The following is a 4,542-nucleotide window of genomic DNA, read 5'->3' on the forward strand; positions in this document are numbered from 1 at the left end:
CACATTCTGTGATTAATGTTGGATGCAGCAACAACATAGAAGGAGAAAGCTCCCGGTTTAGTCTCTGGAGGAGGTTGTTGTGTTACCTGGAGGCTATCCTTCTTCGTGCTATGCCGCTGCTCCCACATCCTCCTCTGTCTCTGGGTCACTGGTCCCTTCTCCATCTCATGACTCTCAAGCTATGGCCTGTGGCTCAGCACGGTGTGGAAGTCTCTGTCCTCCAGGCTGATTTCCAGCACAGGGGCAAGGAGGTATTTGGAGAAGGGTGCAGCAAATCCATGAGGAAGAAAGTGAGCTTGCAGCATTTCTGGGGCTCGGAGCTCACTGGAGCAGTGGCTGTGGAGATTTTTCCCTGCTCCTTTTGCCTTTGCTGCTTTAAGGAAACAGGATTTTGCGTGTCTCTTTTCTTTCTTTCTTTTTTTTTTTTTTTTTTTTTTTTGTAAATAAACGCGATTAGCAAAGATTTATTTTTTTCTCTTCTAACAGTAATAAGGATTAGCTACCACTGGAGCCAAAGGGACAGCAGACAAATGAACCAAAAGAAACAGTGAAATCTGGTACATAATATTTGAAGGTGAAGGGCCCCCAGAGTGACTCAGACAGGGTCACCCGGCTGTGCCACCCCGCCGAGGGACACAGAGCTGTGCCCGGGTGTGCTCAGGCTGCAGTGGGTGATGGAGGGGGGGATGAGGGTCAGCCCCCTCAGCCCTTCCCCGCCAGGCACAGCTGTAAGAGCTGGAGGCTGTGCCAGCTCAGCATCCAGACGGCCGGGGGTGGGATGTGGATCAGCGCCTGACTCACATCACTCTGGGCTCGTGACTGTGTTCCTTTGGGTGGTAATCATGCAAACGTGCCAAGAGCAGCAGCAGTGCTGGGATCCTCGCTGCCGATCTCCTGTCTCCTTCCAGCCTGTGACCTGGCTGCATGTAGAATGGCACCAGGCCTCCAGAAAGGAATAGGATTCTTCTGCCTGAAGTTAATATTTTCAAAGCACTCAATGTCCCCCCTCTCAGTAAGTAGCTGTGTTGAAAGGGCAGACGAGCTGTCTCTGGTGGTGATGAGACGGGATCACAACTCCAGCTGGCAGTAACTTGGTATGATCATACTCAGTTTCCCTCTCGTGGTTTGCAAAGGAAATAACTGGAAAGATATTTAATTACTTTCTGAGGTGAATACGGTCAAGCTATGTTGGTGCATCCTGCAGTTGTGATCCCTTCAGAGTTTCACCTGAGAAGATGCAGGTGGCACTGCTGAATTTTGTTAAAGCTGTATCTCTGCCCTTCTGGTCACAATTACAGATTTTTGCCTCTGCTTTCCACTGCAGAATGGCTGGAGCTGTTGGACACGGTATGATGTGTCCTTCCATTAGGAGATATTTTCTTACTTTGTCTCTCCCTCATGCTGTTTTCTGCCTGCTACAAAGGTCACAAGTTCTCTTACATAGGACCTGTCCTTATTTCTGCCTGTGAAGACCTGGATAAGAGGCCCCAGTTCTTCCAAGACATTTCTTAAAAGTTTCCATGGGGAACTGAGCAAGGCCTGCTTTCCACAGAAAAGCAAGGACCCTCAAAAAGAAAAGAAAAAAATGGGGAGGGTGTAAAAGAAAGGGAATGCCACAACTCAGGGAGGTCAGTGGAGATCCACGGGGTCTGAGTGCAGCAGTGGTCCCGGGGGATGTGGTGGTGGTTGACACCCAGGGAGTGCCACGAGCTCATACCACGGTGGTGACTGGAAGACAGGCTCTGTTTGATGTGGACAAACAACATAAATGAGAAATATTTTTGGACTGCTTTTTTGCTTAATTCTAGAGTCCCTGAGGAAGATGCTTGGCATCCTCCCCTTGCTTGTACTGGAGGGACTCAGTATCCTGCAGAGACAGCAAGGGAAATGACAGGATTATTCCCCATGGTGATTATCCTGTGATCTCTCAGGATCTCTCTGTATAAATGGGAGCTGATTACAGCAGAAAAGGAGTAAATTGTGTAATTAGAGAGGGGGAAGAGGGGAGGACTTAACCTCTGCCTGAAGGTGCTGGTTTGGAGAGAAGAGTGGAAAAGAGAACACTGAGCAGTGTCTGTGCTGGGCCCCACAGCCCTAGAAAGGGCTGACCTGGTCCCTGGCTGCTCTTGTTGCTTTGGGTGAGCCCTTTGATCTTCCCTTCTGGACAAAGAACAAAATATCTCTTTCTGCTGAGACTCTTGGCCAGTTTCTTTGCGAAGAAAGTCCCTCGTGCATGTCCACCTTGCCCCAGGCTTGCAGTGTGGTTGCCTTACAAGTCGACTGGCTGTACTCAGACATTGGCATCACCCCAAATTTCCCTCTGGGACTTGTCATGAATGGTTAGAAGAGAAGAGCCGTTGCAGGATGGAACCCACAGCAGTTCTGTGTTGGGTGTACGATGACTAAGATCTTTCCTGCTGTTCCACATGGAGCAGGAATTTTGCCTCCCCTTCCCTTTATTATTGACCCAGCCTGGCCTGGGCCATAAAGTGTGTCTGTTCCCATTGCAGGGGAAAAAAGCACGCAGCAGAACTGCTCTCGGAGCCACAGAGAGGGAGGCTATTAATGCGAATATTATTCATGCCAGGAAAAATAGCCAATTACCTTCCTATAGAACCACTCTCTGCCCAGTGAGCCAGTAATTGCAACATCTAACATTCATCACAGAGCTCTGAAAGCACTCCGGGAATAAAATACTGGCAAATGGATGGACTTGAAAAAGACAGGGGAAAAAAGTAAACTTAAGGCACAGGATATTCAGAGGGTGTAAAATGGCTGCAGGGAATCCATGCCCACTTACCCCTCAAGTCCTACAGGTGCAAGGATTTGGCTTTGTCTTATATCCACTCTATTTTATGTTTTAAAGGTCCGTAACTGTATTAATGTAGATGTTTAATAAACTGAATACTAAAATAGGTTGTGACTGAGGTGGGGATACTGCCAAAGGGGCTTCCTTGGTGTATAAGAAGGTCAGCTGTGCAACTGTGACACAAGTAAGTTCTTGCATTTATTTCCCGGGTTTACCAGTGAAACAACCAACAGAGAGGAAACCCATCCTCCCCTTTATCCTTTTCCTCCTTGGAGGAGGAAGAGAAGACAAAGTCCTTTCAAGAGCTGCAGGGCATTGAATATGTTTGCTCTGCTGGACTGAAGGCCACATTTCACTCCCTGCCTGTCCCCGGGTGCTCCATGGACAGCATCTAGAGATTTGTCAGTTTTCTCAAGATTTATTAATGTTATCAGCTGTTGAGGCCTCCAGGAACCCACAGGCTCTGGGAGATGTGCTCTGAGGCCTGTGAGCAGCACCGCTTCCCCACAAGCTGTGTGGGAATCTCATCCTGATGAGGATGCCTTTCCTACCCAGCAATGGAAGGGTTAACTGCATGTGTCAGAGGACTTGGCTCAGTTGTTTGGGGTTTCCCCTGTGTAGCCAGAAGGATAATTTAGCTGTGTGTCTTCAAAATGCTGCGGTTTTGCACCCTGTAAAATGTCTGTCCTTTAAATTGCTTGGTGAGCACCAGCCCTCATTTATCATGTCAGCTGTGATCCATGGAACAGCAGCAGCCTCGCTCTTTCCTGAGGACTAGCCCGCCCTTCTCTTTGAAGGAAAACAAATCTGTGCCGAAATTGCGGCTGCCCTGAGTTTGCTTTTTTGCCCTGGAGTCTCACAAATACCCTTTAGGGTGCTCCAAAGGGATTTTTCTCTTTGTTCCATGAGTGCAAAAAACTATGCTGGCCCATATGCAGAGATTTTGGGTCAGCCATAATGTCACATAAAATATAGGTAAAGGCAAACCTGTCAGAACAGGTAAGCTCGCAAAATAGCGTACAACTGTGCCAAATTGAGACAAAATTGTAAAGGGACAGCTTCTCCCTCTGCACTGCTCTTTCCCAGGTGCCAAGGGTCATCCATCTGCTCATCACAACACCCAGGGCTGTAATTCCTGCTGCCAGGATTCTCTGCAGCCACGCCCACACTCTCGTCTTCACACCTTTGTGTGGAGACAGCTCCCTTCATCTCCCTGCCAGCACCCGAGCTGCTGAAGAGCTGAAAGAAATGGCTTAATTGCATATTCCTTTGGACTGATTTCCCTACACCCTGACTCTCCTGTGGCACAACTTCTGTAGGCCAGCGCTACCCTTGTGTGAAGGGAACAGACCTGGCAGGATCTTTCTTTGGAAAGAAAAAAAACCAAACAACCCCACTTTCTTTTTCTTTTTTTTTCCATTTTCTCTCCCAGTCCCCCTCTGAACAGCTCTGCTTGACACAGAAATTAATGATAAATCTCAAGCCTCTTATTGATACATATACACACACACACACATATATCTATATATATCTATATATATATATAAAGCAGTGGAGTGTATGTCTTTGCCGTGACCCCTTTCCTCCTTCCTTCTTTTTCTTTTTCTTTTTCTCTTTCTTTTTCATTTTTTTTCTTTTTTTCTTTTTCTTTTTCTTTTTTCCCTCCGCGGAGCCCCGAGCGGGTCGATGCGGCTCGGTGCTCGCTTGGCCACGCCTGTGGCGCGGGGGCGGAG

Source organism: Corvus kubaryi, unplaced genomic scaffold (assembly GCF_017639235.1).
Source record: "Corvus kubaryi isolate FWS band 111438036 unplaced genomic scaffold, C.kubaryi_AGA036_p1.0 37334, whole genome shotgun sequence".
NCBI lineage: Eukaryota > Metazoa > Chordata > Aves > Passeriformes > Corvidae > Corvus > Corvus kubaryi.